Source organism: Pongo pygmaeus, chromosome 7 (genome assembly GCF_028885625.2).
Source record: "Pongo pygmaeus isolate AG05252 chromosome 7, NHGRI_mPonPyg2-v2.0_pri, whole genome shotgun sequence".
Lineage (NCBI taxonomy): Eukaryota > Metazoa > Chordata > Mammalia > Primates > Hominidae > Pongo > Pongo pygmaeus.
Window position 1 is genome coordinate 69,426,572 of NC_072380.2, and position 27,316 is coordinate 69,453,887.

The 27,316-nt window shown below is 37.7% G+C and overlaps 1 long non-coding RNA gene across 1 annotated transcript in view; it reads left to right on the forward strand.

The window, feature by feature from the left end:
* Window positions 1–26,022, forward strand: part of LOC129042896 (uncharacterized) — a 52,750-nt gene extending 26,728 nt beyond the window's left edge. The window contains exons 3-4 of the long non-coding RNA XR_008504231.2: window positions 16,509–16,616; window positions 24,794–26,022. This is a non-coding gene — a long non-coding RNA (uncharacterized LOC129042896). The remainder of the gene's footprint in view (window positions 1–16,508; window positions 16,617–24,793) is intronic.
* The last annotated feature ends 1,294 nt before the right edge of the window (window positions 26,023–27,316 follow it).

The window sequence follows — 27,316 nt, forward strand, 5'->3', positions numbered from 1 at the left end:
TATATGTCTTTCCATTTATTTAGGTTTTATTTAATTTCTTTCAGCAATGTTTCATAATTTTCAATGTACAAATCTTTAATATTTTTGGTTAAACACACACCTAAGTATTTTATTCCTTTGAATGCTGTTGTAAATAAAATTATTTTCTTTATTTCTCCTTTATCATGTTTATTGCTGTTGTTTAAAAATACAACAGATCTTTGTGTGTTGAGCTTATATTCTGCTATTTTACTGAATTTGTTTATTCATTTGAATCTTTTGTTTGGTGAATTTTTGGGGATTTTCTATATTGGGAGTCATGTCATGTGAATAGAGATAGTTTCATTTCTTCTTTTACAATTTGTATGATTTTTATTTATTTTTCTTGTCTAGTTGCTCTGGGTAGAACTTTCAGTAAGATGTTGAATAATGGTACTAAAACTAGGCATCCTTGTCTTGCTCCTGATTTTAAGGAGAAAGCTTTCAATTTTTTTTACCATTGAAATTGATGTTAGCTGTGGGTTTTTCATAAATGTCTTTTTATCATGAAAGAATGTTAGATTTTCTCAAATGCTTTTTCTGTATCCATCGAGATAGTCATGTGGCTTTTCCCCTTATTCTATTAATGTGATATATTACATTAATTGATATTCTTACCTTGCATTTCTGGGGAACCTCACTTGGTCATAGTGTTTAATGTATTGTTAGATTTGGTCTTATAATTTGTTGTGGATTTTTATGTCAAGATTCATAAGGAAGATTAGTCTGTAGTTTTGTGGCTTCTTGTGATTCGTTTTGTCTGTATTTAGTATCAGGCTAATGTTGACCTCATAAAATTAGCTAGAAATTTTTCCCTTTTCTACATTTTGGAAAAGTTTGAGAAGGGTTGGTGTCATTTCTTCTTTAAATGTTTGGTGAATTTTACCACTGAGTGTATCTGGTTCTGTACTAAAATTTGTTTAAGTACAAATTTAATTTTGTCAGAAAGTTGTTTAAAATACTCAATATATTCTTGATATCTAAAAAAGTAATCATTCATATTTTTCTGCATTAAACTTTGAGGGCTAGCTAATCCTTTTAAACCATCAGCTCAAATCTTTCTTTTTTTTCACATTTCATCTTTGCTTCTAAGGGAGGGAGGGGGTCAAGGTTCAGATTCTTTATTCACATTTGTAATTTATTTATTCCTTCAGGATAAGCAGTCATCTTTATTAATTGTGCACTTGGTTTAATTGGACTTAACTTTATAATGCCTTGGGCTTTTGCTACTCAGTATTATTAAACTTCACCATGTATATGCATCATACAGAACTACTAACCATAGTGCACAGTTCTCTGACATTGTTAGCTCTTTTCAATTTGAATGGAAAGAGAATTGTACAAATATAATTCATTTTATTGTGATTTGCTTTATTGCACTTATCAGGTACTGTGTTTTTTACAAATTGAAGAATTGTGGTAACTCATTGAGCAAGTCTATCAACACTAATTTTTCAACAGCTTGTGCTGACTTTGTGTCTTTGTGCCTATTTTGGTAATTATTGCAATATTTAAAACTTTTTCATTATTACATCTGTTATGGTGATATATGACCAGTGATCTTTGATGTTACCATTGCAGTTGTATACCCATGTATACAATGTAACCTGTACACATGTAGATGTACATGTACATGTAAGACTGTGAACTAAACAAATGTTGTGTGTGTTAGTGCTCTAATGACCAGCCATTCCTTCATATCTCTATTTCTCACTCTCTCCTGGCCCCCCTATGCTCTGAAACACAACAGTATTGAAATTAGGTCAATTAATAACTCTACAATGACCTCTAAGTGTTCAAGTGAAGGGAAAAGTTGCATGTCTCTCACTTTAAATCAAAAGCTAGAAATGATTAGGCTTAGTAAGGAAGGCATGCCTAAAACTGAGATAGGCCACAAGCAAGGCCACTTGTGTCAAACAGTTAGCTAAGTTGTGAATGCAAACAGTTAAGTTCTTAAAGGAAATGAAATGTGCTACTCCAGTGAGCACACAAATGATAAGAAAGTGAAATAGCTTTATAGCTGACATGGAGAAAGTTTTACTGGTCTGGAGAGATCAAACCAGCCACAACATTCCTTTAAGCCAAATTTTAATCCAGAGAAAGACCCTAATTCTCTTAAATTATATGAAGACTGAGAGAGGTTAGGAAGCTGCAGAAGAAGAGTTTGATGTTAGCGAAGATTGCTTCATGTGATTTAAGAAAAAAAAAAGCCATCTCCAAACATAAAAGGCCTAGGTAGGGCAGCAAGTGCTGATGTAGAAACTGTAGCAAGGTAACCAGAATGTTTAACTAAGATCACTATCGACAGTGGCTACAGTAAACAACAAGTCTTCAATGCAGATAAAACAGCTTTTTAAAACTTTTATTTTAGGTTCAGGGATACATATGCAGATTTGTTATATAGGTAAACTCATGTCATGGGAGGTTGTTGTATAAATTATTTCATCACCCAGGTACTAAGCCTAATACTCAATAGTTATTTTCTCTGATCTTCTGCTTCCCCCCACCCTCCATCCTCAAGTAGGCCTCAGTGTCTATTGTTTCCTTCTTTGTGTCCATGAGTTCTCATCATTCAGCTCCCACTTATAAGTGAGAACATGTGGTGTTTGCTTTTCTGTTCTTGTAATAGTTTAATCATGGCCACAGCTCCATCCATGTTCCTACAAATGGTATGATCTCTGTTTTTTATGGCTGCATAGTATTACATGGCATATATGTGCCACATTTTATTTGTCCAGTCTGTCATTGATGGACACTTAGGTTGATTCCAAGTCTTTGTTATTGCAAATAGTCCTGCAATGAACATTTCTGTGCATGTGTCTTTATGGCAGAACAATTTATAGTCCTTTGGGTATATACCCAGTAATGATATTGCTGGGTCAAATGACAGTTCTGTTTCTAGCTCTTTGAGGAATCACCACACTGCTTTCCACAATGAATGAACTAGTTTACATTCTCACCAACAGTGTATAGGTGTTCCTTTTTTTCCACAACCTTGCCAGTATCTGTTATTTTTTGACTTTTTATTAATGGCCATTCTGACTAGTGTGAGATGGTATCTCATTGTGGTTTTGACTTGCATTTCTCTAATCATCAGTGATACTGAGCTTTTTACATATGCTTGTTGGCCACATGTATGTATTCTTTTGAAGTGTCTATGTCCTTTGCCCACTTTTTAATGGGGCTGTTTTTTACTTGTAAATTCGCTTAAGTTCCTTATAGATGCTGAATGTTAGACCTTTGTCAGATGCATAGTTTGCAAAAATTTTCTCCCATTCCGTAGGTTGCCTGCAAAACAGCTTTCTATTGAAAGACAACTTTCATAGCTGAGAAGTCAATGCCTGGCTTCAAACCTTCAAAAGACAAGCTGCCACTCTTGTTAGGGCCTAAAATGCAGCTGGTGACTTTATGTTAAAGCCAATGCTTATTTGTCATTTCAAAAATCCTAGAACCCTTAAGAACTGTGCTACATCTACTTTGCCTGTGCTTTATAGATGGAACAAGGCCTGGATTATAGCACATCTCTTTATAGCATGGCTTAACAAATTTTTTGTTTTTTTGAGACGGGCTCTTGCTCTGTTGCCCAGGCTGGAGTGCAGTGGCATGATCTTGGCTCACTGCAAGCTCTGCCTCCCAGGTTCACACGATTCTCCTGCCTCAGCCTCCCGAATAGCTGGGACTACAGGCCCCCACCACCAAGCCCGGCTAATTTTTTTGTATTTTTAGTGGAAACGGGGTTTCACTGTGTGAGCCAGGATGTCTCCATCTCCTGACCTCATGATCTGCCCACCTCAGCCTCCCAAAGTGCTGGGATTACAGGTGTGAGCCACCCCACCTGGCTGGCTTAGCAAATATTTTAAGCCCACTGTTGAGACCTACTGCTCAGAAAAAAGATTTCTTCTGAAAATGTTAATGCTTACTGTTAGTACATCTAGTCACCCAAAATCACCAATGGAGGTGTACAAATAGATTAATGTTCTTTTCATGCCTGCTAACAACATCCAGCAGCCCATGGATTAAAAAGTAATTTTGGCTTTCAAGTCATTGTTTAAGAAATATGTTTTTAAGGCTGTTCAGCATAGATAATGATTCCTCTGATAGATCTCAGGAAAGTAAATTGAAAATCTTTGAGAAAAGATTCACCACTTTAGATATTATTTAAAATATTTGTGATTCATGGGAGGAGGTCAAAATATCAACATTAACAGGAGTTTGAAGAAAGTTTATTCCAACCCTCATGGATAACTGAGAAATTTAAGACTTCAGTGGAGGAAGTAACTGCATATGTGGTAGACATACCAAAACAACTGGAATTAAAAGTAGACCCTAAAGATGTGACTGAATTGCTGCAATTTCATGATAAAAATTTAGTGGATGAGGAGTTGCTTCTTGTGGATGAGTAACAAATGTGAAGTGGTTTTTTTTTTTTTTGAGAAGAAATCTATTCCTAGTGAAGATATTGTGAATATTATTGAACTGATAACAAAGCCTTTCAAATATTAGATAAACTTAGTACATAAAGCAACAGCAGGGTTTGAGAGAATTGACTCTAATTTTGAAGTTTTTTGAGTAAAATGCTATCAAAAAGCACTGCATGCTACAGAGAAATCTCTCATGAAAGGAAGAATTCATTCATGTGGCAAACTGTATTGTTGTCTTATTTTAAGAATTTGCCACTGCCACCCCAACCTTTAGCAACCACTACTCTGATCAGTCAGCCGCCATCCACATAAAGGTAAGATCCTCCATCAGCAAAAAGATTATGACTTGCTGAAGGCTCACATAATCATTAGCATTTTTTAACAATAAAGTGTTTTCAATTAAGCTGTGTACACTCTTTTAAAGACATGAAGCACACTTAATAGACTACAATATAGAGTAAACAACTTTAAACATACTGAAAAATCCAAAAACTTTCTGGGACTTGCTTTATTGCAATATTTCTTTTATTGCAATAGTCTGCATCTAAACCTGCAATATATTCAAGGTATGCCTATATAGACAATGCTGCTTTAATGTATTCCTGTCAAGAGATGAGGTAATTCACATAGGGGAATCTCTAGGGTAGCTAGTGCTCAAAGCTTTTGCTGGTAAAAATTCACTAAAAAATATTGATAACATTAACATTTTTTCACAACATTCTTATTTGCTTCTGTTAAACATTGAATACAAGATATAATTTGATATTATTTTTGATAATTCAGAAATAACATTATGAGCCTCATTTATCTGATGGTGTTACATTCTGGGAACTCAAGTATGTAGCTCTCTTCCTGCTGGAGAACTTATTTTCCTATCTAAATCATAACTATGATTTTCATTTTTTGCTACACTACCTTGTGAACCTGATCCAAAAGCTTTCTACTTTTATTAGTAATAAGTGACTGTTAGTTTTCCAGCAGAGTGGAAAGAAACAATCAGACTAAATACCTTTTGTGCTCAAGCACATACTATATGATTTTTAAGAGAGCCATTTCCCTGTTCTTAGAGAAGTGGACAAGAGCAGAGGTTTATGGAGAAATGACTCAAGGCTAATTATGTCAGAAAAAAAAGTGAGAATAGCATGTACAATTTCAATTGCTTACCATATGTTTTACTTACATTCACCCTCTTATTAACTCTTCAGCTTGATTCTATTAGCTGTGTATTTCTATCCACATTATATTCAATTAAATGGAGTTTAATGTAAGACATTTGGTCTAAGATACACACACCTGGTTAGTGACAAAATCAGGGATCTGCCTGTGCTCTTTATGTTGTATCTTGTTGTCTGTACTCATTACTCTCATTCAATTCTGGCTTATCTACAACCTTGGAGTGTTCTGTGTTTGAGGATTATGGCATGTAAGTATTAAAGGTTATACTTGGGTATTTTGGGGAAAGAACTCATCTGCACTTTTTTTTTTTTTTTTTTTTTGAGACAGAGTCTCACTCTGTCACCAGACTGGAGTGCAGTGGTGAAATCTCGGCTCACTGCAACCTCCACCTCCCGGGTTCAAGTGATTCTCCTGTCTCAGCCTCCTGAGTAGCTGGGACTAGAGGTGTGTGCCACCGTGCCCAGATAATTTTTGTATTTTTAGTAGAGACAGGGTTTCACCATGTTGGCCAGGATGGTCTCAATCTCTTGACCTCGTGATCCACCTGCCTTGGCCTCCCAAAGTGCTGGGATTACAGGCGTGAGCCACCGCACTCGGCCTCATCTTCACTTTTAATACATGGCCTGTACCTATCAAATGCCAATAAAATCCCCTCGTGATCAGGACAACTAGTAAATCCCCCCACATACACATGCACATTTTCAGATGCACCCCCACCTGACTGAGGTCCACTGAATAACCACAGTATTACACATAAGTACATGAAAGAGAGTTTCAGCTTTGAAACAGTCACATCAACATATTATATAATCTAGAAGAAAATACTAATCCCTAGAAACATACACTATACCAAGACTGAATTATGAAGAAATAGAAAATCTGAACAGACCTATAACTAGTAAGGAGACTGATCAGTAATAAAAACCCTCTCAACAAGAAAAGCTCAGGATGAGATGGCACCTCTGGTATATTCTACTAAACACTTAAATAAGAATTAACGTTAATCCTCAAACTCTACCAAAAAACTGAAGAAGATGGAACACTTCCAAATTCATTTTATGAGTCTATCATCACCCTAATGCCAAAGCCAGACAGATACAATGCAAGAAAAGAAAACTACAGGCCAATATGCCTGATTAACATAGATATAGGAATCCTCAGAAAATAAGACTTGGTGAAAGTTTGAAGATGGCCAACTAGACACAGGTGAAACAGATGCTACTGAAGGGCCAAGTTGACTGGTGCACTCCCTAACAGATCTTCAGAGGAAAGGCACAGAATGTATATAGAGGGAAGATACAGAAGCTGGCCTGAAGGGGGAGGAACCTGGGAACCCCACATGGGGCTACTGTGCACCTGGACTCATTCCTGGCCCCCAATGGCTCCAGGACAGATAAGCAGAAGTGGAAAGGAGCAACCCATTTTCACACCATTGGCCTCTGGAATCCCAACAGCTAGACCCCTCAACTACCACAGACACTTGAGTTGACAGAGCTGCTTAGATAAGTGGTAGGGGCAGCAAGTCAAATAATGTGGAGCCCAGAGGGTTTGGTACAGGAGTATCTGTAGCAGACCAGAGCCAGGAATGGCCATACCCCTAGTTTTGACTTGCTCCCACAGGAGACTTTAGCCCTAGTTGAGCTGTAAGTCCTGGAGTCTGCAGACCAGTCTTGCCCATCAAATGGGCCTGGTCTGACCTGAACAGAACAAGGATGGATCCCGCTTTCACTGCACTATGAAATGCTTTGGCTGAGACCATCCATCAGAGTTTAGTGACCAGCAATCTGGGAGCACCCCACCTCCTACAGCAGAGTGGATTTCTAAACTTGAGGAACCAGAGAAGAAAGTTGGGGCCCAGTACAAGCCCCAGAGTTAGAACATGCAGTTCAGGAGTGGGGAGCTGAACATTGGTCCCCTAAAATCTTCCAGAAATGAAATCAGTTGGCTGAATCCACCTAATACCATAATTAAACCCTGAGATCACCAAATAGGATACAAGAAAAATAAACCCATTCAAAGGTCAGCAACCTCAAAGATTAAAGTAACATAAGCCCACAAAGATAAGGAGGAACTAGCACAAGAATCCTGAAAACTTAAAAAAAAAAAAAAAAAAAAAGCGTGCCTTCTTTCCTCCAAACAACCACATCACCTCTCCAGGAATGGTTCTGAACCAAGCTGAGATGGCTGGAATGACAGAAAGAGAATTCAGAATATACATAGGAATGAAGATGATTTAACTACAGGAGTACATTGAAACCCAATCTAAGGAAGCTAAGAATCATGAGAAAACAATGCAGGAGCTGACAGATGACATAGACTGTATGGAAAAGAACAAAATTAACTTGGTAGAGCTAAAAAACACACTACGAGAACTTCATAATGTAATCACAAGTGTAAATAGCAGAATAGAACAAGCAGAGGAAAGAATCTCAGAGCTTGAAGACTGGCTTTCTGAAATAAGACAGACAAGAATAGAGAAAAAAGAATAAAAAACAACAAACAAAACAATTATGAGATTTTGTAGAGAGACCAAATCTATGACTCACTGGTGTCCCTGAAAGAGATGGGGAGAATGGGTCTAATTTGGAGAACATATTTCAGGCTCTCATACAGGAGAACTTCCCCACCTTAGCTAGAGAGGCCAACATTCAAATTCAAGAAATGCAGAGAACTCAAGTAAGATACTTCACAGGAAGATCATCCCTAAGACACATAATCATCAGATTCTCTAAGGTTAAAATAATGATTTAAAAAATGTTAAAGGCAGCTAGAGAGAAAGGTCAGGTCACCTACAAAGGTAGCCCATCAGACTAACAGTGGACTTCCCAGCAGAAACCCTACAAGCCAGAGGAGATTGGGGGCCAATATTCAACATTCTTTATAAACAAAAAAGAAATTCCACCCAGAATTTTATATCCGGCAAAGCTAAGTTTCATAAGTGAAGGAAAAATAAGATTATTTTCAGACAAGCAAATACCACCAGACCTGCCTTCCAAGAGCTCCTGAAGGAAGCACTAAATATGAAAAGGGAAGACCATCAGCCACTACAAAAACACACTGAAGTACAGAGACCAGTGACAGTATAAAGCAACCACATAAAGAAGTCTGCAAAAGAACCAGCTAATATCATGATGACAGCATCAAGTCCAGGATGAATCCAGGAGCTGGTATTTTGAAAAGATTAACAAAATTGATAGACTAATAGACAGAATAATAAAGAAGAAAAAAGAGAAGAATCAAATAGATACAATAAAAAATGATAAAGGAGAGATCACCACTGATCCCACAGAAATACGAACTACCATCAGAGAATACTATAAACACCTATAACACCTCTATGCGAATAAACTAGAAAATCTAGGAGAAATGGATAAATTCCTGGACACGGACATCTTCTCAAGACTAAGCCAGGAAGAAATTGAATCCCTAAATAGACCAACAACAAGTTCTAAAATTGAGGCAGTAATTAGTTGCCTACCAACAAAAAAAGTCCAGGACCAGATGGACTCACAGCCGAGTTCTACCATAGGTACAAAGAGGAGCTGGTACCATTCCTTCTAAAACTCTTCCAGCAATAGAAAAAGAGGGACTCCTCCCTAACTCATTTTATGAGGCCAGCATCATCCTGATATGAAAACCTGGCAGAGACACAACAAAAAAAGAAAATTTCAGGCCAATATCCCTAATGAACATCAACATGAAAATCCTCAATAAAATCCTGGCAAATTGTATCCAGCAGCACAGTAAAAGGCTTATCCACCATGATCAAGTCTGCTTCATCCCTGGGATGCAAGGCTGGTTCAACAAACACAAACAATGAATGTAATCCATCACATAAACAGAACCAATGACAAAAACCACATCACCTATCTCAATAGGTGTAGAAAAGACATTCAATAAAATTCAACACCCCTTCATGCTAAAAACACTCAATAAACTAGGTATTGATAGAATGTATCTCAAAATAATGAGAGCTATTTATGACAAATCCACAGCCAATATCATACTGAATGGGCAAAAACTAGAAACATTACCTTTGAAAACTGGCACAAGACAAGGATGCCCTCTCTCACCACTCCTATTCAACATAGTATTGGAAGTTCTAGCCAGGGCAATCAGGCAAGAGAAAGAAATAAAGGTATTCAAATAGGAAGAGAGGAAGTCAAAATGCCTCTGTTTGCAGATGACATGATTGCACATTTAGAAAACTCCATCGTCTCAGCTCAAAAACTCCTTAAGCTGATAAGCAACTTTAGCAAAGTCTCAGGATACAAAATCAATATGCAATAATCACAAGCATTCCTATACACCAATAATAGACAGCCAAATCATGAGCAAACTCCCATTTACAATTGCTACTAAGAGGATAAAATACATAAGAATAAAACTTACAAGGGATGTGAAGGATCTTTTCAAGGAGAACTACAAACTACTGTTCAAGGAAATATGAGAGGACACAATCAAATGGAAAAACATTCCATGCTCATGGACAGGAAAAATCAATATCGTGAAAATGGCCATATTGCCCAAAGTAATTTATAGATTCAATGCTCTTCCCATCAAGCTACCATTGACTTTCTTCACAGAATTGGAAAAAGCTACTTTAAATTTCATATGGAACTAAAAAAGAGCCTGTATAGCCAAGACAATATTAAGCAAAAAGAATAAAGCTGGAAGCATCATCTACCTGACTTTAAACTATACTACAAGGCTACAGTAACCAAAACAGCATGGTACTGGTACCAAAACAGATATATAGACCAATGGAACAGAACAGAGGCCTCAGAAATAACATCACACATCTGCAACCATCTGATCTTCGACAAACCTGACAAAAACAAGCAATGGGGAAAAGATCCCCTATCTAATAAATGGTGTTAGGAAAACTAGCTAGCCATATGCACAAAACTGAAACTGGACCCTTTTCTTACACCTTATACAAAAACTAACTCAAGATGGATTAAAGATTTAAATGTAAGACCTAAAATGATAAAAACCCAAAAGAAAACCTAGGCAATACCATTCAAGACATAGGCATGGGCAAAGACTTCATGACTAAAACACCAAAAGCAATGGCAACAAAAGCCAAAATTGACAAATTGGATCTAACTAAACTAAAAAGCTTCTGCACAGCAAAAGAAACTATCATCAGAGTGAACAGGCACCCTACAGAATGGGAGAAAATTTTTGCATTCTATCCATCTGAGAAAGGGTTAATATCCAGAATTTACAAGAAACTTAAACAATTTTACAAGAAAAAAACCAACCCCATCAAAATGGGCAAAGGATATGAACAGACATTTCTCAAAAGAAGACATTTATGCAGCCAAGAAACATATGAAAAAAAGCTCATCATCACTCGTCATTACAGAAAGGCAAATCAAAACCACAATGAGGTACCATCTCATGCCAGTTAGAATGGGAATCATTAAAAAGTCAGGAAACAGCAGATGCTGGAGGGGATGTGAAGAAATAGGAAGACTTTTATAATGTTGGTGGGAATGTAAATTAGTTCAACCATTGTGGAAGTCAGTGTGGTGATTCCTCAAGGATCTAGAACTAGAAATACCATTTGACCCAGCAATCATATTACTGGGTATATACCCAAAGGATTAAAAATCATTCTACTATAAGGACACATGCACACATATGTTTATTGCAGCACTATTCATTATAGCAAAGACTTGCAACCCACCCAAATGCCCATCAATATTAGACTGGATGAAGAAAATGTGGCACATATACACCATGGAATACTATGCAGCCATATAAAAGAATGAGTTCATGTCCTTTGCATGGACTTGGATGAAGCTGGAAATCATCATTCTCAACAAACTAACACAGGAAGAGAAAACCAAACACTGCATGTTCTCACTCATAAGTGGGAGTTGAACAATGAGAACATATGGGCACAGGGAGGGAAACATCCCACACCAGGGCCTGTCAGAGGGTGGGGAGTAAGGAGAGGGATAGCATTAGGATAAATACCTAATGTAGATGACTGGTTGATGGGTGCAACAAACCACCATGGCACATGTATACCTATGTAACAAACCTGCACATTCTGCACATGTATCCCGGAACTTAAAGTATAATAAAAAATAATGAGTAATAAAAAAAAAGTGGGACATATATACCATAGAATACTACACAGCCAAAAAGGAATAAGATCATGTTTTTTTGTTGGACATGGATGAATCTGAAGGCCATTATCCTTAGCAGACAAATGCAGGAACAGAAAACCATATACCCCATGTTCTCACTTATAAGTGGGAGCTAAATGATTAGAACACATGGATGCATAAAGGGGAACAACAGCCAGTGGGGCCTACAGGAGGGTGGAGGGTGGGAGGAGGGAGAAGATGAGGAAAAATAAATAATGAGTACTAGGCTTAATACCTGAGTGATAAAATAATCTGTACAACAAATCCCCATAACACAAGTTTACCTATATAACAAACCTGCACATGTACCCCTGAACTTAAAATAAAGTTAAATTAATAAAATACCTACAAACCAAATTCAACAGCACATTAAAAGTATCATACCCCATGACCAAGTGAAATATAACCCTGTAATGCAAGTATGGTTCAACAAACAAAAATCAATTAATGTGATATGTCACATTAACAGAATGAAAGATTAAAGAAAACTACAATCATCTCAATAGATGCAGAAAAAGCATTTGACAAAGTTCAACATCCTTTCATGATAAGAAATTTTAGCAAATTAGGAATAGAAGAAATAGACCTCAACATAATAAATGCCACATATGAAAAGCCCACAGCTGACATCACACTCAATGGTGAAAAATTGAAAGCTTTAGTTCTAAGATCTGAAACAAAGTCATTCTTGACACTTCAAATTAACATAGTACTAGAAATGTTAGAACATTCAGGCAAAAAATAAAAAAATAAATAAAAGATATCCAAATCAGAAAGGAAAAACTACAATTATCTCTGTTTGCAGATGTCAAAAAGAATAAAAGATTTAGGAATAAATTTAACCAAGGAAGTGAAAGACTTCTACACAGAAAACTACAAAACATTGACAAAAGAAAACACAAGTAAATGAAAAGACATCCCATACATATAGATTGTAAGAATTAATATTGTTAAAATTTTTACACTACCCAAAGCAGTGTACAGATTCAATCCAATCCCTATCAAAATGCCATTGACATTTTTCACAGAAATAGAAAAAAAATCCTAAAATTCATTTGGAACCACAAAGGACTCCAAAGAGCCAAAACAATCTCAAGATGGAAGAACAAAGCTGGAACATCACACGTCTTCATTTTAAAATATATTACAAAGCTACAGCGATTAAAACAGTATGAGACTGGCAAAAAGACGGACATACAGACAAATGAAACAGAATAGAAAGCCCAGAAATAAATCCACACATATACTATCAAGTGACATTTAAGAAAAATGCCAAGAATATTTTCTACACTTAAAGTTTAGAATATAGGTATCAAATTTTATGAAATCTCTTACTTTGATTTTAATTGAGAATGAACAAAATTATGAATTCATTTGAGAACTTTTACAATATTGAATCTCCCTTTGCAGAAATATGGTGTGCTTTTCGTTTGCTCAAGTCTCCCTTTCTTTCTTTCAGTTAAATAATATGGTTTCTTCAGATACAATTTGAACACTTGTTAGTTTTCTTCTAAAAACTTTATAAATTTTTGTTGTTACTTACTTCTGAACTGAATTGAAATGGGATTTTTTTTTGCTGTTGACTTCTTAAATTGGTTATTGTTAATGTATAGAAAATGATACCTATTTTGTGTATTTAGGCAACTGATCTATTTTGCTATTAAGTTGGCTTTCCCAAGTTCATTATTTTCAAATAAATACAGCATTGTATCTTCTGCATTAAAAAAGGGAGAACACCAAGGAAACACAGTAAGGAAAGAGGAAAGGATAGTCTCCTAAACAAATCGTGTTGGGAAATTGTCTTACACCATACACAATAATCAACAAAAAATGGAATCTAGGCTTAAATGCAAAACCTGAAACTATAAAACTCCTAGAAAAAAAAAAGTGAGGAAAATCTTACGAAATTGATCTTGGCAATAATTTCTTCGATATGACATCAAAAGCACAGGCATCAAAGTAAAAAAAAATAGCCAAATGGGACTACATGCAACTAAAATCCTTCTGAAAGTGCAACTTAAATGAGAGAAAATATTTACAAACCACATATTTAATAATGGGTTAATATCCAAAACATATAAGGAACTCTCAATTCAATAGAAAAGAAGAAAAAGAAATAATCTGATCAGAAAATGAGCAATAAAGCAATGAACATAAACAGAAGTATTTTCAAAAAAGACAAATGGCCCACACCTGTTAGGATAATTATTATTAAAAAAAATAATAATTCCTTCCTCCTTTAAAGTGCCAGATAAAAGTCTCTGCTGGAGGCTGCACTTCCCAGCCTGTGGAATGGGCAGCCTTTATAAGGAATAAAGTCTCCTTTCCAAATGGATAGATCTGGTGATTTTTCAAGTTGACACCTTGAAAGCTTCCTTATCATGGGCTGAGTTGTGCTCCCTCAAAATATATATGTTGAAGTCTTAAACCCCAGCATATCAAAATGTAACTGTGTTTGGAGATAAGGTCTTTAAAGAGATAATTAAGTTCTAATAAGGTAATTAGGTTGGGGCCTAATCCAATATGATTAGTGCCCTTATAAGGAGGGGGGATCAAGAAACAGACATAGACCTTCAGAGGGAAGACCATGTGAAGACACAGGGAGAAAATGGACATCTAGAAGCCAAGGAGAAAGTCCTCAGAAAGAACCAACCTTGCCAATGCTTTCATCTTGGATGTTTAACCTCCAGAACTATGATAAAATAAATCTCTAGTTTAAGCCACTTAGTCTTTGGCACTTTGCTATGGCAGCCCCAGCAAATGAATATCCCTGCCCTTCTACCGTCTTCATCCACCAACACTGTCATATAACCTGCTAGAACTCATGTTACAAGACTTTATGGAGAAAAAATAATGAGTGAGTTCACATCTCAGAGCACCTTTCAGAGATTCATGACCTTTCTCCCTTCAAGTTCTTCACCTTTCTCCTCAGCCCAGAGCCTCTGCCTGCTTCCTGATCAAGGAAGTCTCACCTCCTCTGTTCCCATGCCAGATACATACAGACCTGGGTTTGAGTTCTTGTTTTCAGATGTTGGATATTTTTCCTCACCTAGTCACTTACCATTTTATTGTTAGTTTACTTACTTCTGAACTGAAGGAAATAATACCAGTCTAAAGGGCTGCGAGATTAAATGAGAAAATCTATACAGAGTGCCCGACAGTGGCTGTCACAAATTGAGTGATCAAAAAATAATCTCTACCTCTCTCTTCTGCACAATCTCTATCTCTTCCTTTCCAAAACTGCTGGAAGATAAAGGAGGATAAAGCAGTGATCCAGCTCCTAAAGGTCCCTCCAGACGTCATGGCTACCTTTTTTTTCCTTGGTTTCCTGGGCAAGCCTGCCATCTAGGGGCATCTTCAGTTCCTTTCTCATCTACTCTCAGTGATGATATTCTCATCAGATTTTACACTGAAAATATTGATTTTGTGTGCGTGATGCAGGAACTCTGTCCTGCTGGATTATAAGAGGCTAAACTTTAAAGACTCCCTTGACTTCAATTTATGATATCAGTAGCAGCTGAGGTCCTGCAGCTGAAGTACTAAACCAAGCACGCCCATTTCATAAAAACATGGGAAACATGTTTTTATGAAATGGGCGTGCTTGATTTAGTACTTCCCAGAGCCTCTTTCCTTCTTAGGCTTCATAGAAAGAGAGGTAAAACTCTCTGGCTGTGGGTGCAAAGCTATAGCATCACTTGCGTAGGGAATCATGGTTCTACCCCATCTTCCTTTAGTAGCACTTAACATAGACATCGTTTACTTACTTACCTGTTTATAGTCAGACTCCCACAACTGGGTTGTAATCTCCAGAATTACAACCTGATGAAATTGTAACCTGATGGAAAAATGAGCAAAAAAGCAATGGACATAAATGGAAGTATCTCCAAAAGAGACAAATCCCAAAGAGCAAGAATATTTTCCCCCATTCTGTTTCCTAGTGCCTAGCCTGTAGTAGACATTCCCTAAATCTTTGTTGGAAAAAATGAGTGATTAAATTTTTTCTCTTATCTTCCTGGATTTTCAACCCTAGTCACACACAACCCACTACCCACAGGCCTTCCTCCAAGTTGTAGCTCTCTCTGACTTTCATCAGTTTCTGCAGCTTGCCTTGCCATTCAAGCAGCTTGACCAATTTCCCACTACCCCAGCATATTTCCCTCCTATTTGTAGTCTTTTTCTTTTTTAATTTTAATTTTGGCAAAATACATGTTCATAGTTGACATTTAATGGGACAAACGTCATATACGAAAAATACACGTGGCCCCTGCCTCACCCCTGCCTGCCCTTTCTTACTCTCCATCCTATCCCCAGTGGCAACGCTTTACCTATGGGTTTCCTGGCACTGACTTTCATATTTTCAGTAATATGTTTATGCCAGCTCCAGTGAGAGGACTGTTTGCCCCTAACCATAATAAAATCAGTACAGAAATTAAGTTTTAGAAATTTTCATAGCAATTGATATTGTCTCATTATCCTAAATCAAGATCATTTTCTTAAAATTTATTTTATTGTCTTACAAAAGTATCTGCCTCTGGTGGGATGGAAAATAAAACAAAAGTGGCTCCTTCTCCACAGAAAGCCTGAGTGTCAGTGCTCTGGGCCACCGCACAGTGATGCTAGAGTCTGTCGTTCCAGTGCCCTGTGGGCCCCCTCAGTTTCTGCTCGGTGTTTATTCTTCAGCTCCTGAACACCAGGCTGTTCTCATTTTACCTTGTTTTTATTTGATCAGGTCAGTGAGAGAGCATATGCCCTGGTAGCTTCCTGAGAAAAGGAACAGGAGGATGAGAGGTTCAATGTTTTATACATTGCTGGTCTGATATCTCAGCTTCATTCATAGGTAAGTAGCAATTTTAGTTTGAAAATTATTTTCACTAAGAATTTAATGATATGACTCAATCATCTACTAGCATCCAATATTCTACTAAGAAGTTGAATGTCTTTCTTATTTCCAAAGCTCATTTTGTGGTATTTATTTATTATTCTCTCTATAAACACTCAGTGTTTTCTTTATCCCCAGTGTTCTAAAATTTCATGAGTCAGTCATACTTTCAGTGTTGCTAATTTTCTTTAATTATTTCACTGGAAATTTTCTTTCCAATGTTCTGTATTCTCTTTCTTCTGCTATAATACCTTTGGATCAAATATTGTTTAAATTTTAATTGATTTTTTTCCTCCGGCTGTCCATGTATCCATTTGGTTCTCCTTGCTGACTGTGCAGACTGGGGTGGGAACAAAATCAACCCTCACATAGAATTTCAACCAATTGACCTGTTTCCAGCCCTTGCTTCACTCCACCTTCCATGGTATATGTGCTTCCAATTCCCAAGACTAAACAAATTTCATGAGTTTAATTGTTTTATAACAGTCTTCCTCTCTGCAAGACTTACATTTCTTTTTTTTTTTTTTTTTGCACTGCTAACTCAGTTTCTACCTCTTTACTTGCTTTACATATTATAGTTTGAAGTAACAAATGTCTCCAGTTTTATTGAAGTTGGAGATCCTGTTCTGATACTTACTGCATTGAGATAATTCTAAGACAGGAGGGTGCAAAATCTGTGCTTTTGTGTTACTTTAAAACCAGAAGTCTTTTTCTTCTATTTTATTTGAATTCTAATCAACATACTTTTCCTCCAAGAAGCCAGGAGCTTTCTTGAATGACTCATGTCTTCTCACCACTTCCACATTCTATATGCTACTTATCTTTCTTTCTGGAGTTATCTATTTATAATTTGATTTATTTTAAGTTCCTTGATAGTAGAAACAAACCAAAACAAATTAAACAATAAACAAAACAACAGTCAAATGTATCTGCACACAGAGGACCTTATGTGCAGTTATCCAAAAGAGAAAGACGTTAGGACAATAAAGTGGAAGTTATTTTTTAAAAAAATCTTTCTACTTCTTTGTAGTAACCTGACTTCTTCTTATATATGTTATTTTTCCCAGTGGAAATACTTCCTTATTTGACAAATCTTGAGAAAATTTATATGCATAATCATTCTTTAGAAGAGTATAAAACAAATATAATAGAGCAAATAAAAAATAGGAAATTCACTTATTTTGGAAAAAAAAGGAGATCATAGGGAGTTTACACAGCTGAGATGGATGTATAATACAAATTGTCACCAGATGCTTTTAACTGGTTAGATGCCATCAGTTGAATTAGCTTCTTTTCTGCATCCCCATCCCCAGAGACCGGGCTGCAGTGTGTCCTGGGCTTTGGAATTATTGTAAGATTCTCAAGTGATTTTACTGTGCAAGCAGCCTTGGCAACCATTGTCTAAAAAGGTATGTAGAATTAGAAGAGAAAATGGGTGAGGAGAGAACCATAGTAAAACTGCTGGCTGAACAAGAGGAGCCAAGGAGAATAAGAGGAAAGTTTATGGTGGAAGAGATCTGGGGAAGTATAGTTTCCTGGAAAGAGGAGAAGAGGGATGCAGAATGAAAGGGTAATCAAAACAAGAAGATGAACAGGTGATCACTGGATTTGGCATACAGAAGGATTTGGGTGGCCTCACAAGGGCGGTTCCAAGAAACTGCCCTTGATCACTGGCATTTAAAGAAGTATAATACTTTAAGTACATCAGGCTACCAGGGAGCCTGTTAATAAAAGACTGGCCTAATGATGAAATGGTTCTATCATAGTCTGAGTGGTATTAGGTACCAAGCTCTTGGAATGCTCAATGCCTGAGAGATGGATAGCTGGTAGCACAGTTTGAGGCAAAAATCCTTGGTCCATTTGTCCATTGCCCACAGGTGAAGATTTTACAAGTTTAGAAATTCACTTTAAGGAACATCTCTTGTTTTAAGTTTATTGCTGTTGCTATCATAATTATTATTTTATATTTCCCCATGTTGAACTGACCACTGTTGCCTATGGACCACTATGTGGCCTATCTATACTTAACTAGATTTATTAACTTATAAATATCTCTCCCCTACTAGACTGTAAGCCTATCAAGGGAAAGAATGATGTCTTATGATTCCTGTATTTTTAGACCAAGAACAAAATGATCACTTAACAAATCTTTATCGTGCAAATGCTGGAGAAGTGTCCCAAAAAGTATCTTAAATTTATTTATGAAGAATATTCGTTTCTTCAAAAGGGAAAGTTGTAAATTAAAGTCTATGACCAACTTGACCCTATTGCTGGTTGGGGCCTTTGAGATTGCTGTTTTTTAATGATTTTTTTCAAAATTCCTCAAAGTAATTTACAAGAAAAGCCTTTTGACTTCTGAAGTGCATAATAGCCACTGTGGTTTATGATTTTTCCATCTTTCCTCAAGGCGCCTAAATGCTCTGTTTCCCTTAGGGATAAAATCATCAGGTTCCTATTGGCTGGTAGCTGTGACTCTATGATATGAACCTACAAGTTTAATAGTAATGAAGACGGAACAAATGCAATATTCACACATCTTAGAATACTCAGAAATAATGAATGAAAGATGAGTATGTGGCTTAAGTTTTGGGTCACTTTTCCACTTTTGGCTGTACTTTCTGTGAGGCGTGTGTTCAAAGAAAAACTCATGAAGTTATGTTCCTTATAATATTTGTTCTGCCCAAGAAACATTTTGCAAATATACTTTAGGAGACATGTGACATATACCAAAACCAAATTCTGGCCCTCTTGCCAACAAAGCTTGGCCAATGCTTCTTCACACAGATGCACAATGTTTATAGAGAGCATACCTGAATTCTTGATCATCTATCCACAAAATACATTGCTTTTTCCACAAAGACCATGGTTTCCAAGGCAACAAAAAACTCATATAAAAATGAAAGCTCACACAAGTTGATCTCCATTTCTACGTGCCAAAATCTAACCACCTTCTCCAACCATAATAGTTATATTTCCCACCAGGAAGGCAAGGCTGAGAATGAAGTTCTAATAGTAGAGGCCACTTTTAAATGTGTCAGCATACATTGGTGCTATCAAGAAGAAAATTTTATTTAACAGTTTTTAGAGAGAGGTTGATGGGAGTCATTTGGGTAGAGGGTTAAGTATAGAGAAGATATGTTATGGCTAACCCTGAAGGATATTAATAATATTGAGGGAGAGAAGATCCATCTTTCCTCTACTACTGGAAATTTTTTCTTTGTAGGTAAGTTGTTGAAAATCTTCTCATTTTTCTTTCACTCAAAAACTCATTGCAGTCTGCATTCTTTGCTTGGAACTGCCTTTATGAAGCCTTCCAACTCTTTCTGTATGCCAAATCCAGTGATCACTTGTCCATCTTCTTGTTTTGATTACCCTTTCATCCAGCATCTCCCTTCTCCACTTTCCAGGAAACTACACTTCCCCAGTTCTCTTCCACCATAATGTTTCCTCTTATTCTCCTTGGCAGGCTCCTCTTGTTCCCCCAACACTTTTACTATGGTTCTTCCTCACCCATTTTCTCTTCTAATTGTACATACCTTTTTAGACAATGGTTGCCAAAGCTGCTTGTACAGTAAAATCACTTGAGTATCTTACAATTCCAAAGCCCAGGATACAGTGCGGCTCAGCCTCTGGGAATGGGATGTAGACATCAGTTTGAAATTCTCCCAGGAGATTTCAAACTGACATGAAAGATACAACTTAGAAAACATTGTGGATAAATATTTCCCCCTTTTGCAAATAATATTTTGGAAGCACAAAAGAAAAAGCTCTAATACAAATATTCATAATGAAAATATGAACTTAATGATACCAATGGCAAGACACAATAATTAGGAGAAATGGGGTAATGAGCATCTCTCCTATTTTTAGTTTGTAAGCCTTTTTTGCTTTTTTTATTTATTTATTTTTTTTGAGACAGAGTCTCGCTCTGTTGCCCAGGAATGCAGTGGCATGACCTCGGCTCACTGCAAGCTCTGCCTCCTGGGTTCACACCATTCTCCTGCCTCAACCTCCCGAGTAGCTGGGACTACAGGCGCTCGCCACCACGCCTGGCTAATTTTTTTTTTTTTTTTTTTTTTTTTTTTTGAGATGGAGTCTTGCTCTGTGGCCCAGGCTGGAGTGCAGTGGCATGATCTCCGCTCACTGCAAGCTCCGCCTCCCGGGTTCACGCCATTCTCCTGCCTCAGCCTCCTGAGTAGCTGGGACTACAGGCGCCTGCCACCACGCCCGGCTAATTTTTGTATTTTTAGTGAGACGGGGTTGGTCTTGATCTTCTGACCTTGTGATCTGCCTGCCTCGGCGTTCCAAAGTGCTGGGATTACAGGCATGAGCCACTGCGCCCGGCCCCCTTTTTTGCTTTTTATGTAACTGCCACTTCCTGGTATGTTGTAAGCTTTACAAAATAAAAACAAAAAATTGGGTATTTAAAAAGTTGAAAGTAAGTCACTATTCCACAGTTACCTAGTAAAAACAAACACATAGAAACAAATAATAGAAGAGAATAACGTTAATTCCTGAAAGCTCAATTATCATGTGATACAAACGCCATGTTCCAGATTTGACTTTTGCAGGTTTTCTCCAAGAAACGCCATAGCCATCTCTGATAACATGTGCTCCTCCAAGCCTTCAGTATCAGTTAATCGGCTGTCATACCAACTGCCAGTTATAGTCTGTGCTGTCTTTCCAATCCTTTTCCTGTTTTTGGTAGTAGAAAGTGACAAAATATACAACAATCTAAGTCTTAATAAATTAATTTTATGTGGTTATGCTCAAAGGCATCCAAAAAGACAGGGACTTATTGTTACAATACAGTCATCCATTGGAAGTGTCATGTTCTAGTAACACACTCTGTGACTCAAGCTGGTTTCCTGGGCCTGTGACCTGGGCCGGCACCAGGGCCCTGCCCTCAAAATGACCTTGTACTTGTTTCGATGCTCAACTGCTGCCATCTTGAAATTCTTAATGTTTGAACAAGGCTCACACAGTTTTATTTTGCTGTGGGCCCTGCAAATTGTGTAGCTGGTTCCACTTGTGAATCCTCACTAAGCATTTTCTCTTGGGTGAAACGTGTCTAAAATCAAAACAATGTCAATCAGCATTAATAGAAAAAAGACGTTGTGGATGGCAGCTTATTGCTACAGAAGTGTCAGTGGACTGAAGAGAGGGCCAGCCAATCTACCTTCTCCCAAGTCATGGCATTCTCTATAGGCCATTATAGATGCAGAGGAGTCTCTGATATTTTTTACAGTAACTCAAATATCCTTCGTTGCCTGCTTTCTGCTTGCTGCTTTCTTGCCTGACAGGACCCCTACATAGGACTCCCAGGGATTATCCCTGTTTGCACAAGAATGATTACTCTTAGGGAAAGTCTTCTAACTCAAAATGCAGCAAGCATCCTTACAAACTTTAGTCAGGTGCCTGCATGCTTCAGGCTCATGTATTAGAATATATGAAGTAAATCATTCCTTTGCAGAGCCAGGTCAGTATTATGATAATGTGGTTCAGGGAGAATAAGTAATTGCTGTTGTTAAGGGAGATGAACAAAGTTGATGGATGTGGTCAACCAATGTTTATTTCAGTTTCATTGTATCCTTCTTGAAAAGTATTTAAACTAGTTCACTAGAGGATAATTAGATTTCTGGCATGGATTCATTAGCATAGTATACTGAAAATTACTTTTTCTCTGTATTTGTACCTATCTGGTAGAAATAGAGATGCAGTTGGAATATGGACCTTTGGATAGTATAGCAAAGAAAGAGATATGAGCTTTTTTGTAGTTGAGGCATTTACTGAATTTTAATTGATACTGAAACAGAAGGAGTTTAGACAATAGACACTGAACTGTTGTTTTGGCTAGAAAATAATTTTGGCTCAAATTGATGCAAGAATGGTAGGTAAGCTTTCTGTAATTGTATATGCTATCATCTTTTCATAAGCGATGTGTGAAAATGGTCTAGGCTTAAAAATATATGTAACTTTAAAACTGGATGTTTACAAAATCAGCTTTCCTTTTTGCTGTAAGTCCTATCAGGCTGATGTTCCAAAGAGACACATGCTTGAGCTGTCTGTAGACCTCCTTCTCACCCATAAGAACTTGGAGAAAGTGGATACCATGAATCTTACCTTCTTCACAACTAATGAAGAAAAAAATGAGAGCACAGTAATGATGACCAATATTATTTAGTAACAAAATAAAGCAACCTTTAGCACTTTGTTTTAAAACATTTATTTTACATAAAAATAACTGATAAATATTTGTTAACTATGACTGAGTGGGTGATGTAGATACACACAGCTCTCAAGGAAGGGAAAGGGTAATGTCCTCAAATTGTGCCTAATGGTAAAGATCACCCAAGACACATGTGAAAAATGCACATTCTTATATCCTACCCAGGACTACTAAATCAAGAGATTCTGCCAAGGGTTCTGAGAGTCTGTATGATAAAGACCCACCGCAAGCATAGGGGAAACATGCATTAGGCAGTGGTTCTTAGGGAAACCACTGCAGGTGATCAGAAACAGTCGGGGCCTGGTGTGGTGGCTCAACCCTGTAATCCCAGCACTTTGGGAGGCCAAGGCAGGAGGATCCCTTGAGGTCAGGAGTTTGAGACTAGCCTGGTCAATATGGTGAAACCCTGTCTCTACTAAAAATACAAAAATTAGCCGGGCGTGGTGGCACACGCCTGTAATTCCAGCTACTCAGGAGGCTGAAGTAAGAGAATCTTTTGAACCTGAGAGGCAGAGGTTGCAGTGAGCTGAGATCATGCCACTGCACTCCAGCCTGGGCAACAGAGCAAGAGTCTGTCTCAAAAAACAAAAAAACAGAAACAGTTGGAGGGCTTATTAAACTGGGTCCCATGCCTGGTTTCTTATTCAGGCATTTGGAAAGTGGTATGAGAATTTGCATTTCTAGTAAGTTCCCAGGAGACACCAGAGATCCTGGAGCAGGAACCACACATTGAGAACCACTGGGTTTCAGAGCCTTATTGCGGTGTCTGTTGTTACAATTCACATGGCTCAGGTGGCTGCATGCCTAGGAAGCATGTGATTCCTCTCTGGTCGTGTTGCTGTTGATGAGAAAGCCAAAATCTGTAAAATATTTAAAGAAGTTTATTCTGAGCCAATATGAGTGACCATTGTCAGGGTATAGTCTCAAGAGGTCTTGAGAAAGTGTGCCCAAAGTGCTCAGGTTCCAGTTCGGTTTTAAACATTTTAGGGAGGCAGGAATTACAACCAAAGACATAAATCAATACCTGGAACGTGTACACTGGTTCAGCCTAAAGAGGTGGGATATCTTGAGGGGGCACTTACAGTTCATAGGCAGATTCAAAGATTTTCTGACTTGCAATTGGTTGAAAGGGTTAAGCTTTATCTAAAGACTTAAGAAGTCACTAGCTTGAGCTAAGATAAGGGGGTTGTGTAAGCCAAGGCCTTCATTTCGTAGATGAAGTCTCATACGTAGTAGCTTTCAGAGAGCAAGTGATGCTATACCAGAGTCAGGTTGAAATTTCATATCTTATTGCCACAAAGAACCTTGTGTTTTGTCAGTCTTATGATCTCTATTTTAATGTTAATGATGGTTAGTTGAACCTAAACCCCAAAGGGAGAGGGTATAAGGAGGCATGTCAAACTTCCCTTCCCATCATGGCTGGAACTCAGTGTTTCAGGATTCCCTTGGCCCAGAAAGGGTCCGTTCAGTTGGTTGAGGGGGCTTAGGATTTTATGTTTGGTTTACACTGCTTTCTATCTCAAATCCTTCATAACCTTCCATAAACAGATTGTGATGCTTTTCATAGGGTAGATCCCAGCCTGGTACCTGAAGTCATGATGCCACAGAGGGTAGAGATAACCCCAAGAAAAGGGCCAGCTCTCATCTAAACCCCAAAACATATCAGAAATAATGAATATTTTAAGGACAAAGGTGAGTCGATTGTCATACTTGGATGAAGACAGAATAAGAGAAGGGCAACAACAGTCCCAAAGGACATGGACGGCCTCATAAGCTCTTAAACCAGAATTTAGAGAAGCTTAGGTTGCAGGCAGCATCAGCCACTTACATTTTTTTTCAGGGTGGGGCTGAGAGGAATATGAGGAATATACTTTTTTGGTCTGAATAAGATTTTTTTTTTTCACAGAGGAGATAGATATAAAATGAGCATTCCTCTTTGGATATATCTCCTAAAGGAAAGGTGGCAGATATCATGCAGGTAAGCCTTGTGTGTCTGTGTGTGTGGTTCTGTGTGCATGTGTGTTTCTGTGTGTGGGGTTGGGGGCAGGCAGGAAGTGTGGTGTGTGCTTTCCCATGTGTGAGGATGGCAAGGTGATGCCAACCTTACTGGCCAAGCCAGACCCTAGCAGCCTTTGGCTACACCTTTCTTCTAAGCCTTCCTCTTTCTTCTAAGCCTTCTCTTTCATCCATGATTAGGTTTGCCTATACATGTCTTGTTCTGATTTAGGTTACTTTCATCTGAGTATTTGTCTGTCGTTACCACTAACCACAGGTGTGGGAACCTCACCCTCTCTCCAAGTTGCTACTCTGCACCTTTTCCTTGCTAAGCCCAAGTCTTTATTTTTAAATAATAATGAGAGTGGTGTTAAAACAAAAATCAAAAGACAGGTGGTATGTTTCATAATCTTATACATTCTTTATATATTAACTTTTAGATTATAAAGTTTCTAATCTACCTACCAAAGATTTGATTTCAATAGCTACAAATGTGCTTCCAAAAGGAAAGTATAAAAAGCCAAATGGCAGTCAAACAAATACTTTCTTAGGCATCATTTTTGTCCCATGGTAATTCTGGAAGCTAAACAGATGTTTATTGTACAAATATAGAATGACCTGCATAACTCCTTGCAGCTTTCTGACTTCTTAGTAACGAGACAATTCAGAAGAGAAGGCAATAGCAAGCATAAAGTTAATCATAAAAAGCAGAGAAAGGTAAGGGAAAACTTCATCTACAGTTATTTGTTAGCAACGAATTCGCTTAGATTTTCTACATCTGAGAATGTTTTTATTTCTCTGTCATTCCTGAGGGATATTTTCACCAGTACTTGCAGCTGACAGTTCTTTTCTTCAGTATTTGAAAACTGCTGTGCCACTTCCTTTTGGCCTCTGTGGTTTCTGATGAGAAATTCACTGCCATTTGAATTGGTGTCCTATGAATAACGTGTTGTTTCTCCCTGGCTGATTTCAAAATTTTTAATTTGTCATTAGCTTACAGAGGTTTAATTATGATGTTTCTTGGTATGGATTTCTTTGGATTTATCCTATTTGGAATTTTATGTTTCTTGAATGTGTAGATTGAATATCTTTCACCAAATTTGGGAAGTTTGTATCGATTCTTCTGTAAACATTTTTTTTCAGTCTCGATGTCTTTCTCCTGTTTTTATGGGACTCTGAAAATACCAATGTTAACTCTTTTATTATTGTCCCACTGGTCCCTGAGACTATTTTTATTGTATGTGTTCTCTGTTGTTTAGATTTGGTAAAGTCTACTGATCAGTATTAAAATTTACTAATTCTATTCTTTGTTATATTCACTCTACTAATAAGTTCATCTAGAAATATTTTTGAAAAAGCTTGGTTATTAAATTTTTTCAGTTCTATAATTTCCATTTGGTTCTTTTTTTGTAATTCTAATATTTTAACAGAGCTTTGCTATTTTTATTCATTTCAAAAGAGTGTGTAATTGTTTTTCGAAGCATTTTTATGACAACTGCTTTAAACACCTTGCCACGTAATTCATACATCTGATTCATCTCAGTGTTAGTGTCTGTTGATTGCCTTTTCTCATTCAGGCTGTGATTATCCTGGTTGTTGTTATGATGTAATTTTCCATTGTGTCCTAGGCATTCTGGATATTATTTTATGATAATCTGGATTCTACTTAATCTTTTTCAGCAAGCAGTTGAATTAAAGCCCAAAGGCAAAGTAGGAGTATATCTTCAGCTTCCTGCTGGGCCCTGCTGATACCATGCTAGCAAAAGTGGGGCTCACACATTGCCTAATTGCAACAAGTGGAGTGAGAGTTTAGTTTCCCCCCTTGCCCCACTGACACCAGTGGAGGGGGTGGGGAAAGCAGCAGAGTGCCAGCTAGCCCTGCCCCCCACAACCTCCTTCTACTGCAATGCCAGCTTGGGGTGAAGCCCAGCTCCCCACAGGCCCTGCTGGACACGAGTTGGGCAGTTTGGAAAGGTAGTGCTGACCAGCTCTCACTTAAGCCACCTGGTTTAGTATTCTTGAGTCTCAGCTTGCTGGTGGACCCCACTGACACTAACCTGGTAGGAAAATCAGAACATGGTTGGTTTTTGCCAGGGGAGAGATAAAAGAGCTGCTGGTCTCCTACAGAGATACTTCCTCAGCTGGGAAATCAGATTGCTGTCATCTATTATCACCACCTGGGTATGGAAGATCAGCTCCCACCTAAGCCTAACTGATACCACCAAGTGAGGGGACTGGAATGTACCACCCCTTCCATGGAATTGAGGATGTGTGTGGAAGATCAGCTTCTCACTAGGCACTCCTAAGAAGAGGGGTGTGTTTCCATTGGTGTTTGGCTGGAGTAGGGTGAGTATATTAGTCTGCTTGGGCTGCCATAACAAAATACCACAGACCATATGACCTCAAAGCAGAAATTAGTTTTCTCACTGTTCTG